Genomic DNA, 13,062 nt, shown 5'->3' on the forward strand with positions numbered 1-13,062 from the left:
ACAAGCTGATTTGTACTATCCCTGATAAAGAGATGCAAGACATCCAAGGTTTTTAGCTTTTAGAATTTTTGAATTCCTTAAAAAAACCCCACCAACCACCTTTCAGTGAAGGTTATTGACTGTCAGAGTGAGAATTTCAGCTCCTGGTGATCAGTTTGCTTTTCACAGACCCAGTTTGAAGGGTTCACAGCCCCTTCCAGCCTTGCTGGAGACACTTCTCTGTACAAGGAAAGGAAGAAATTGCAGTGTGGGAGTGGGTGTGGACCAAACATTTATAGGAGATAGGACTGGTGTTGGACCAGGTCTTCTTTGTAGAATACAGAGTGGGCTTATTGCCTTCCTTCTGCAAAGCTTTGAGACTATCCCACCACTCCAGCTGGGTGGAAGAGAAGACCCCATGGCAGTGGGAGGAGGAGGAGCAGTCTCATAAATGGCATTTCATCCAAAGGGGGCCCAAAAGAAACTACATTTAGCAAAGAAAACAAGTTTCATCAGCTAAGGCAATAAAGGACAGTCCTGGAGCAAGTCAATAATGCTCAATTGACAGCCAGTCAATATTTGTACTGGATTAACTTTTCAGAGAATGTGGAGATTTTGGGGGGTTTTATGTAAACACTGTAAATAGGCTGGGACACTGAAGTAGGGTTACAAATACTGCGTGTCACATTAGATTAGGATCACTTCCTAGGAGCAAGATTTCCTCTTCCACGAAAGAGACATTTATATCTTGTGAAATGAACACAGATACAAATTTTTTTTGTTTGTCAAATATATTCCAGAATGCAGCTGGGCAGATCTCATGGCAGTGCTTCTCAGAACACTTCAAAGGGCAGCCTCTGTCTGAGGTCAGGCTTGCTCACCTTCTGCCTGTGCTGTGCCCCAGCTGTGCCAAGTGGAGCTGCAGTTTAGGTGGCATTGTGGCTCCAAGTCAATTAACAGGGATGCTGTACAAATTAATTTCAATTTTGAGCTCCATCTAATGTGAAGAGCTATTAAAAAATATTCTGTATTTGTCATTCTGCTCCTTGCTGAAGAATCAGGCTGAGATATGACCAAAATGTGCTGGTTCTGACATCTGTAACATGAGGCTCAGTCTTTACAAGTCTCCTTTCCAATGCTTTGCAGTGGCATTCCTGACACCCACTTCTAACCAATGAAAAATCCATTTACCTTTTCCAAAGCTGGAAGCAAAGTGGGCAGACCTTTTGAGAAGAAATTGGTAATTTACAGCGCCCTTTTTTTCAAGATGTTGCCCTCTGATTTCCTGATTTGCTTTCTTATTAGAAGGATCTCAAATCATTGCAAGATTCTCAGTTCTTTAGAAATAATTGAGAGTGATTTGGCCTGTCCTGCCTGTCTCCAGGCACAGAAATGAGAGCTGGCACTGCCCAGAGAGACAAAACAGCCCAAGTAAATTTGCTTTTATGTGTATAAAACAAATGCATGGCTTTAGTGAAGTCCATGTAGGTAACACATCACTAGGAATCCCTCTCGCTGGAAAGTAGATTACTGCATTTTATTGTTCTTTCTTTTATTTCTCCTGCCCTTTTTTTTTTCCCTTAGAAAAGGTAATTAGGCCATAAACAGAGATCTGACAACTAATTTTATCTGCAGCAAATTTATTATCATAAGCAACAGATAATTTCAGCTGAGCAAAATTAAAAAATATATATTTTAATGACATTTTAAAACCAGAAAATCTAATTTTTTTTTGCCTTCTGAACTTTTCATACTTGCCTCTTTTGATATGTGTGGAGATGCTCACCCATCCAGTGAACAAATGTTTTGCCTCTGTACTGTTCCTGCCTCACCACCAGGCCTTGCTGGTGTTGGCCTGTGGCACAAAGTTGCTTTTAATTTCCTCTCTCTTGTTCTCTGGTTCCTTTCAAAGCAGAAATGATCTGAGGGAAAAGACATTGCTTTTCTTACCTCTAAATTTTCATTGACATTAATAGGAGGCAGGTGGCCTGAGTATAGCTTTGAAAATTTAAGGTTTAATTTTTTAATTTTTTTTTATTTTTTAACCCTGGGCAGATTCTTACACTGCTGGAGTTGTGACTCCTCAGAAAAGATATTAAATATGCAACCATATCATGGCAGCAGTGCCTAGAGGGTTTACCTACAAAATTATCGCCTACCTTCCAAATCTATAACCCTAAAATATTGATTGGTTAAAAGGTAGTGGATAAAGATTAACACAGTACAGCAGCAAATTACCCTAATCAAATAAAAAGACTATTAACAGAGCTGCTCACAGTTCTGAAGATGTTGGTTTGAAATACAGATGTCTTAACCAAAGTGCTATGTCTCATTTTCTGAATGCATTTTTGAATGCATTTGAATAAATTACCAAATAGAAACAAAGGAGAGAAAAACTCCACATGCTCCAGACAGTAAATTTCTATTTATAATAAAATTATTTCATGCCTTTCAGTAAGTAGTTGGAACTTTTAAAAATCTGCTCCATTGAATAGTACAAAGTCAAGCAGTGGATTCTCAGCTTAGGAGGCTCCATAGGCAGAACATGTGGGATTTTAAACGTGTTGGGTTAATTTGGAGCTCTAGGATCCTTTGGAAAACCGTCCCTGCTTCAGACCAGCACGGGTTCAAGTGGCTTTGAATTTGTCACAAACATTTTATTTAGCTTATTAGCGTTCCATAGGAGTAAGCTACCGGGAATACTGCTCAGAAAGGAGCGGCATTTGTCACTAATGCTCTCAGTGTAAAGTGGGAATTTTTATCCAGCCAAAGGCTGAGCTGTGCTTTATCCCCTTGGAAGAATTTCCCATTGAGTGACAGCTGAGCAGGGATTGCGCTAATAACCCATGCCCTGGGTTATTGGAGGCACAGAGACAGAAAGAGAAAATAGGGTGGGTAATGTATTAATTTTCATCAGTTATGGACAATAATATTAAATTACTGACTCTTGTTGAAATAATGTGTCACCGATTAATAATGTCGTTTCAGCTTCCCAAACCTTCCTACCTAAAAATTTTAATTCAGAAAGGAAAGATGTAAAAATGTGTGAGAGAGGTTTTGGCACTCTAACCCATAGGTAGGGAGGGCTTTTGTTTTTGTTTGAAATCACACCTAATTTTAAGTCACAGTGTAAATGAGGTTTTAAAAGTTTTTAACAGTGATGTGGATAAATTTGGAATTAAAATTGAGATCTAAAATATTGTGTTGCTCCACTTTTAAAAATAAGTTCCCTTCTCATTTGCAATTAAAATGCCTGGAATCTGCATAAAATGTGTGAAATTAAAGATAATTGAAATACAGTAGCTATAAATATGTCTATTCCATTTGAAAAATAAATAAAATGTCCACTAAAAGTGTGCGAAAGCCGTACCCCCTTCTCTTGTTTCTCACATTTGGATCTCTGGCGTTTTTCACACTTTTGTAGCTAATTTTTATTGCAAAACAATATGTTACATTTGTAGCCGTTGTGGGAATGCAGAATAGCCCTTGGCAGCTCTGTAAAAAAATGAAATGTTGGGAACACATTTAGAAGAATATAGCTTTCAATTTCATCCCCAGCATTGGTGTTGCAGAATCATATTAAGTGTGATCTAACAAAAACCAAAGGGGGGGGGGGGGGGGGGTGGGGAGAAAAAAATGAAAAAACAAACGTTACAGAAAATAATTGAAATCAGCTCTTATTTAAAGTATGCTCATTTCCCCTGTTTAGATGTTTTCCTAGTATAAGTTGTCGTGTAGTGACTTTTCCAGGAGTGAGACTTTGAACCCAGGTTGGCACTGTTCCCCAGGATGTGCCACTCCATCCAGAGCTCCGGGGATGAGCAAACACAGCCCGGTGCTGCAAGTGGGTCAGTGGGCCCAGGGCAGGGAGCCTGGACCAGCATTCTCCATTATCAATTTTTCCTTATTAACCTGCCCTCTCGGGAGTGTCTGCCACTAGAGTGGAGCAGCATCTCACATGCAAATTGTAAAGAGCTTCTCTCACTTCAGTCTTGAAACTCAGAAAAATATTACTCCTATAATGTCCTGTGCACCCTTCTTAGTGAAACTGCACTGTGCTGTCCTGTCATTTCCAATGCTGTGCAATGTTTCTGTTCCTGGGGAACACCAGTCATCTCCCGAAACGCTGCTTTGGCGGGGAAATGGGCGGCTTTTCAACTGCTCCGCGTCCAACACAAACACGCGCCGCAATTTGCTGTTATTCACACAAAACTGCAATTGAAAGGCCTGGGTGAAGGTTTCTGCCCTGGCTCCTCGGTGCTCCCCATCCTGGTGTATTATTTCTGGAAGCCCTGCTTTCTGGAGGCATGCCTCGCATGGGGAATCGTGCCAAAACGAAAGTGTTTCCGTGCAGGTATTATCCTGGGGGCAGTGGGAATTCGGCAGGTTTTAATGTTGGTGGCTCCTTCAGTAGTTCTCCTCTTCCCTGCTGCAGTGAGAGTCACAACAGACTTTGTTGCACCCTGGCTTGGGAATTTAATTTTTTTTTTCCCTACTTTCATCTCCCCACCCTAAATGTATTTATCAATAAATCACAGTACTGTATTTTTGGCAGAGGTGTGGATGTGTACTGGACTCGGGTGCCTCGCTTCGAATCTTACACAATTCCTGATTCGGGGATAAGAATTATGAGGAGGAGGCAGATTTCCAGGATGTGTTTGAGGAGTGCTGAAATGTTAATGCATTAAGACTGAAATGGTGGGATTTAAATGGCTACATTGCGCAGCACACAGTACAGAGGGATTGATCCCAGAAAAGTACCAGAGGTTGTGTCTCATACAGGCCTAACCACTATGGAGTCATTCTTCAGAGACAGACCAAGCAACAGAAGAACCACAGCCTTACCTGCAAGGTGCCTTTTCATAGGTGCTTTTTTCTCTCCTTTTAAGTTGTCCGCAAGGAAAAATAAGAGCAAAAAGTCCCCGTGCTTCTCACTGCACATCTACAGCACTTCATAAATAATAGCGGCTGTTTTAAAAGCAGGGGACAGGCAGAGGGTTACAATGGATGAAAGCTAGTTAGTGAGTTAGCCAGATAAATGCTTAAAAGAACAGCAGCAAAGATAATCCTGCATTTATTTCTGAGAGATTCACCAGATGACCCTTTTCTGCCTTTCCTCATCTGTGTTTCTTGAGTCAAAGGGCTGAGCAGAAACCTGAAAAACAAACCTGCAAACTTGAGGTATTGCTGTGATTTGTGATCATCCCTCCTTTGGCTCCTCCATTCCATTTTGGAGCAAACCTCGTGTCCAACACAGGGTGGCTTTGGAGGGAGCTGTGGCACAGACTCCCTGGCAGACACAGGCACTGATTCTCTCTAAACTTACTGAGTGACATGTGCAAAATTGATAATTTCAAGAGCCTTTTGTATAACACAAAACTTCAAGCAAAGAACCCAAGGCATTTCCTTTCATCAACCTGGTTCTAATTTGATCAAAGCACGAAAAAAATTCAACCCGCCTTATTTCCTGTCCACTTCTTTTACACTTTACAGCACATTATATGTCAGTCTCATATCCCTGAATTTTAAGAAGCAACCAGTTATATAATTGGATCAACAGTTGCCAATCACTCCGGTGCAGCACTGCATTATTACTAAGCTGACTATAATTTTGAAGCTCTTTTTTATTATGTGTATGATTATATTATCACTGTATACATATTAGGACAGCTGAATGAGCCCCTCAAGGAAAATAAGGGTTCAAATAACATCGAGAGGGGAGAGAGATGAACAGAATTGAGGATTCACCCCTGTTACAACCGTGCTGCCTCATGGTACAGTTCCAGGAGAAAGGAAAAGAACAGTAGCCGTGTGCTGTCTGTGAATCCTGCCCACAAATCAGAAAATTGCAATGCTGCTGAAGCGGGCCATCTTGCATGCTTAAGAAAATTAAAAATCAAATGCATTTGCTGCTCTCAAATGTGCTGGATCACAGAGGAATTTTTGAAATATGTGAGTTTTTAAATCCGGTTCCACTGCTCACAAAGCTCCCTCCTCCCCACGGACACCTGCACACACAAGTTCAAAATAAAGCCAGTCTGGCTTTGCCGTGCTCCTTCCTGAAGAGCTGGGTACTTGTCATTTGCATGTGACAAAAGCAGGCGCTGCTTCATGTCAGTAATTTACACAATTAGGTAAGAGAGGTTAAAAACGTCAGGTAAATAGTAGTATTTCCCCCTGAAGCCCAGGAAGTCAGAGTTCTTTGGAAAACCTTGAACCTTGCCTCAGTAGTATATTCTTAAATAAAAGTGAGTGACAGCCTGATAGAAAATTCCATGTTTTATACCATTAATTTACAGATAGGCATTGTTAGTCAAATAAGCATTTAATTCCCAATAGCCTGAATGTTTCAAAACCTTGTAGCAAACAAATGCATAGAATGTACACAATGGCAAACCAATTACAGAAATATTCCATAGAGTTGATATTTGAACTCATAACCTCTTAGATAAAGGTGAATGACTGTTTATGAATTTTTTTTTTATTGCAAAGACCTCCCTCCTTTTTTTTGTTCTGTGCAATTCATTTGTATGCATTAGCTTGAAAGAATTAAACCTGTAAATCATAGCTTAGACAATAATAATAATAATATAAAGAAAACAATATGATTCCATCTGGTTTTGCTACTCCAAACTCAGACATTTACTGTTTCTGTTTTGGCTTTTTCTCTCTGAGCATACACACACTCATGAATATTTGTAGATATTTTCGGGTATAAATATGTTTTGTAGGAACATATACACGTGCTTCCAGTATAGACATTTTTTAAAGGGCATTAATTTCATACATTTTACATATCTGTAGGCACAGGCAGACAAAAGCATACATGCATAAAAATGTAATGTCTCTCCTCAGCAGTCAGATTCTGTGCCCTACAGGATTTCACCAGAAAAACTCACAAGTAAAATGCAGTTTTAAGCATCTTGCTGTAGTTAAAATTGCCCAGTGATTTTTGGACAAAGTGATGAAATTCAGGTGAAAGGGAGCCTGAATTTGTAAGTCGGTGAGGTTTTAGTAGGAGATCCTGATTTTTTTTTTTTTTTTTTTTTTTTTTTTTTTTTTTTTTTTTTTTTTTTCTGATGGTGTCCAGTGTCCCTTTCATGTCTTAGTTATTTAAATCTCAGATCAGAGCAGGTGCCTGACCCTTCCCACCCCTGCACCTTGTCCACAGGCTGATAAAATGGAATAAACATCTTAGCACTTTCGTAGCCTGCTTTACGGTACAGTATCTTTTTCTTTAGCTATTACTGCTGTGTTTTTAAGTAATGCCATAAAATCACTTAACCACCTTCCTGTATAAAACTGGTTGTTGCATGAGAAGTGTGATCACCTTTGGCTGCTGCAGTGTCCTTTAAACCCCACCAGCCCAGAGACAAAGCCAGCCCTGTGCAGTTGCTGTGTGTGTGCAAGTGTGTGCATGCAAACAGAACTCAATCTGTTACAAACACAGAAATTGGATCAGCCGAGAAACAAGCCCTGTGCCCTCGTTCTCCCCCTCTGCCGGTCCCTAGGATAATAGGAGAATTGAAATTCCCATTTCCAGACTCACTACAGATTAATATGGTTCAGCATAGATACTTATTTCTCTGATAGTTTCCCATGCATCTTCCCAGTGAAGTTGATAGAAATTACTCCAGCAGAATGCATAAAGCAGATGTTATCCCATTAATTAGCTCTGGACCTGAACAGGCTCAAGACTTTTCCATTTTCAGGCCGATAGGAATTGGTCCCAGTGAGCGTGCTCCATATCCACATTTAGTATCATCTCATAAACAGCACTGAAAACACAGCAGGCCTTTGATGAAGATACATTAGCTTATTTCTAATTTAAAGTTATGTTGCTTAACCTTAATGTAATTGGTCACTGGTGACCGACTGTTTGTATAGCGAGTTGATGACCAAAGAGCTGTAATAAATTATAAAACTTACTGCTTAAATAGAGGGTATGACTGTTCTGTTAAAAGCCTTGCTTGTAATAATGGTAAAATAATTACACCTCAAACCAATGAAGAGCCTTGGATCTGATAAAGCTACCAAAGTCTTTCAGATGAAGGTATTTTCATTCTTCTTTAAAGGATATGTAGAAAATACTTTTTTTTTTTTTTCCTCTCAGTGCAGTGTCTTACAGTGGCTGAATAGTCAACTTTCAAAGCTCAACCTAATATTGATTAAAAATAAATTAGTAAATCAAGATACTTTCTTTTTGAGGGGTTGTGGGGATTAAAGTAATTAACCAATTTCAGTGGTTAACAAGAAACCAAAGAAATTTGCACAAATAATTATATTCTGTACATCAATTCAAAGTCACTGCTAGACATGTGTTAGGGAAGAGTTGATTAGCTGGTAGAATAACCAGGATAATAATCAACTATGGAAGTAAGTAATTGATGCAACTTTAATTTTAATAATGAATAGCGTGCCAGGGGCAAAATTAAGGGAAATCTGCTTTCTGAGACCCAGTTCAGACCTAGAACTTCTTAGGCCAAATATAGCAATTACTGGTGATTCCTGAATTGCTTCTGCCGTGCTGTAGCATAAGTAACAGGTGTGGTTAAATGGCACAAGTGGCTGTATTAAATCTGGTGGTGGTTCCTGTGCACTGCAATTTAATTCCCAGCCTTTTCCCTGCTGAAGACTTAGAGGCTGGTTTTAAACCTGCAGGAATGTAAGAAACACTAACTCTTCCATGGCTGTTCTTTGTTTCTCCAAGCAGTGTTCTATTAACAACCAGTTCATTAAATCAGTAAAAGTCAGGGATAAGTGTATGATTTGCTTGTTTCAGAAGTGATAATTTCACTCTCTAAATATTTGAATTTAAAATTTGGGCTCCCTCTAAATGCCCTAAGTTCACAATAGAGAAATGGAGTTTGTTTTTTTTTTTTTTTAATCCTCGTATTTAATTTCTTACATGGACCTTCCAATAATTTAAACTATTTACAGTGCCTCAAAGATCATTATTTCCCCATGACTCCTCAGAGAAATATTGGAGCCATTCTATTTATTTCTGACATTAGATTTACCTTTGATGACTGGTTTACAAAATGGAGACATTAGGATGGGAAAGTCATTATTTTTTTGTACATTGCTCAGAATGGTAAGTTTCTGTGTGTGCTGTGTTAGAGTAAACACTGCTGTAGCTGCACAGTTTGTTATGGAAACTTGAAAAGCAGATGCATTAAGGTATTTTGTTTTTAAAAACACACAGTTCTTTAGAAGGAAAAAATATAAATACTGTTTGGGGGCTTGTCACAAATGTATATTTAAAAATAACACCTCCCCCGAAGCAATGAATAAAAATGCTTTTTGGCGTTGTAAATGGAGGCAGAGAATTGCTCAACCAATAGAAAAGCAGGTGAGGTAACACATCCTGATTCTTCTAATTGAGGCTGTAAAGAAAGATGAGAGATATGTGCACTGTTTGTGTCACAGTAGTTGTGATCTGTGAAAATAACTTCAGAGCAGCCTTCCCTAATATTAAAATGTCTCTGTTGCTGTTCAACTAAAAATCAATACAGCTCACAATTTTAATAAGGAACATGAATCTGGAAATGTGTTTAGTATCAGGTTATATAAACATACCCTAATGAGATACTATAAAATCCATCACATTAAAGGCTGGTTCCTACAAGGTATATTAGCTTAAAATGTTCAATATATTAGGTCAGTGTACAACACTACACATAACAAAGCAGGTCTGTCAAGGCAAGATGCATGTTTTGCCCCTTAAAACTGTTATGTTTTGCACATTTTATAAGGTTCTTTGAATACATGAATAAGATAAGTTATTCCCATCTCTTTCTTAAGCAATCTCAGAAATGGCTGTGACCTGAAATTGGAAATCTTGTAAACACCCATCCGAAGAAAATGTGTGCAGTTCTGTCTTAAAGAGATGGTACATGTTTAATTATCCCAACTTCTTGGGGGAGAATACTATTAACATACACATTAGCATCATCCCATTGGTTCCTCCTGCTGCTCCACCTTAGGGGCAGCAATAGGAGCTAATCTTATTGCTCCCATGCGCATAATAATGAAATTTTGTCTTGTCTCTAAGGCGGTGTTCTTTGGTCTAAAATACAGTGGGAAACATTCCTTTTTTTTTTTTTTTTTTTTAAGAAAATTTTCCTGACCAACTCATTTAAAAAAAGATTTGAAAAATTAAAATTCTTCCCATGTGAATGCCGGAGCCTGCAGAATGTGTTGCTTTGACTTGCGAATCAAAATTAAGTAATTGTGCAAATAAATTGCTCTGTATTCACATATGGAATACAGTGTACTGGGGCTGTGGGTGTATTCAGCTCTTTGAAAAAACTGGAAGCCGTGGATTTTATGTTATTTTATCCTGCAGTGTCCATATAGGCTATTCTCAAAGAATGACATAAGAACAAACAAAAAGAGATGGTTTTAATATAAAATACCTTTGCCTTTTCCTAGCACTGTTCTACAGACTATAATGGGGAGAGGAATAAAAAAGCCCTGGCAAAAAAATACATGTGAATTCAAGGCTACTGAATTAAGGGAGGTTGTACCAACATTTCCCCCACTGTACATTATTTGTATTCAAGGTTTTTGAAATGACATTGTAATCTGATGATGCACCAGCCTATTATATTGTCTAGCAGGACAAATATCCTTGCGTTTTCTCTGTAGAACTAACACAATTTTTCCATGTCAGAGGTGCATAATATCCTGGCGGTCATAAGGAATGATGCTATTAATCCTCTTGGGCAATCTCCAGGTCTGATTATTAGGGAAATAAATTTGCATGCTGCATATGAGCTAGGTGAATCACCGAGAGCACAAATTATATTTCCTGACAGCAAGTTAGAGAATGGAGCCACATCGCTTTTTTATCTTTTTTTTTTTTTCCTCTGAAAGCTATAGAATTTCAATTCATTACATGAGATTGGTTAGAATTCAAGTCTCTTTTTAAGTTGATATTAAGTTGAGTCTGTTATCTCTGTGAAGGCTAGTAGGTTCCCCTGAGTATCCACCTAATCACTACTTAAAAAAATCGAAATGTATAGTTAGTGTCATGATTTAGGTACCAGAGCCACTTTATTTATCAGTGCAGAGTGAGATAATTTCAATTTGAGGCTCTATAGCCCTCATGAATTTAACCATTTTGAAAGCCTTTTTTCCCTCTCTCTCTCTTTTTCTCTCTCTGCCCCTTCCCCCCCCCCCCCCTCCCCCCCCCCTTCTGTGCATATTGTAATAATGGTTATTCTGGGCACCTGTTTTGCCATGCTCTCTGCATTTCTCAGACTGCTTTATCTATCACAAGATACAAAAATTTGGCTGTGTTCTCTGTGCCAGGAGTACTGCCAGGAATTTCTGCTCTTCAGATCAATGATAAATGTATTTTTATTATTTTTACCGTTTGGCATCTGAGCAACCTTTTTGCATTATTAAATCTGAACAGGGAGAATGATAGCAAATGAGAGGAGAATAAATGACTTTATGTCCCAATGTATTAATTAAGCAGACATTTATTATAATCACAGTTTTATAGATGTTGTAAAAAGGTATTTTTTTCATCCATGATACACATCTATATATGGTAACTTTTGTGAGCCTTTTTGGGAATGCCCAGGTTTCTTAGATTGGAAAATTGGGATCACTGGTGCTGTGCTATACATGCAGACAACAAGCACAAACAAGCCCCGGGGTGGTGAGTGTAGATGGATCCAGCTTGGAATTGAGTGAGGAATGTCTCGGTTGAAGGTAGAGGGCTATAAATCTATAGGGATCAGGTGCAGCCTGGAATTTGGGGGGCTCTTAAATGCCTCTTGCTCCTCACTGGAGCTGAGCCAAGCTCGGAGAGACAGAGAAGTCCCTACACTGGTCAGAGCTGGGGCTGTGATTGAAACAACACGAGCCAGGTAATGTGTCTGGTAATGCCAAATCTGAAGTGTTCTTAATCATTTACTTATTCATGAAGTGCAAGCAGCAGCACTGGAAGGAAAGGGATATATCTCTGACTCAGATTTCATGTGTTGCCAAATATACAGCAAAGGAAGCACTTTTAATCATCTTATGTGAAACCTATTTAGGATTTGTCTATTCTCTCATCTGTTGGGTTTCTTTATGCTTCCTGAGCAGGGCTGGTGCCATTTCTTTCCAGAACAAAGGTCCTTTTGTTTGTTTTCTTTTTGTTTGTTTTATTAATTTTCTGCTCAGCATTTGGGTTGTGCTGCTTCACAGACAGGAAGTATTTCCCACATTTAGGAAAAGGAAATAGCCTTTGGAGAAAATTCAAAGAAAGTCCATTGGGGAGTGACTTGCCTGTTCAGTGTTATTTCCTGTTCCTGAATAGAAACATCAGACTTATTTTTGGCATCAAATAGCAGTGCTGCTATAAACAGTAGCCTCTTTAATTCCCATTTTGCAGTGGACACTTACACTGGTAACAGAGAGTGTTTGTTGCTCTCCTGAAATAGGGATGGCTGATAAAAGAAGGAAATTTTTAACAAAACTGCAAAGTTGCCTCTCTCCTGTTGTCTGTGACCTAGACAAGGTCTCTTTGATACTGCTGAGCCCCAACAAGGAAAATGAGGGGCCTATTTAAACATGAGTTGTCTGTGATTTTGGAAGTTGTCAGCCCAGAATCCACCAGCTCCATGACAGTTCCTGTCACAGGGCTGCCTTTCCTCCATCTGCAGAGAAGGAGGCTGCTGGGAGAGTGATGGGTGTTTTAATGGGCACTTCTGGAGTGGGGCTGGAGCACAAGGCCATCTCTGTCTTTATAAATTGTAATAAGTAGATACAATCATCTGGTGAAAAGGCAGAGAGGAGGGAATGTAACGATGCCCAGTCGTGCTGCTTCTCTCCAGCAGTAAATCCCAAACAGTGTGTGGATAACACCTGGCAGAAAGAGCAGGGCAGGGAGAGTCACAAATGAACCAAAGGATGGCAGCTAGTAAAGTTTTGTTTCCAGCTTTATCTACTACTGTCCATCATCATCATACAGTGAAAATACTCTCCTGAAAAGAGAATGAATGAGTCTTGAACTTGAATAGGCAGAAAGGGAAAAAAAAATCAAACTGAAAAGATTAAAACCAGGAGTTTCTCTGGGGAAAAAAA

General features: G+C 39.1%; 1 long non-coding RNA gene across 4 annotated transcripts in view; it reads left to right on the forward strand.

Moving 5' to 3' along the window:
• Positions 1–13,062, forward strand: part of LOC310907020 — a 187,967-nt gene that overhangs the window by 34,305 nt on the left and 140,600 nt on the right. The window lies entirely within an intron of this gene.

This window comes from Zosterops lateralis, assembly GCF_965231275.1.
Source record: "Zosterops lateralis genome assembly, chromosome: 3".
Lineage (NCBI taxonomy): Eukaryota > Metazoa > Chordata > Aves > Passeriformes > Zosteropidae > Zosterops > Zosterops lateralis.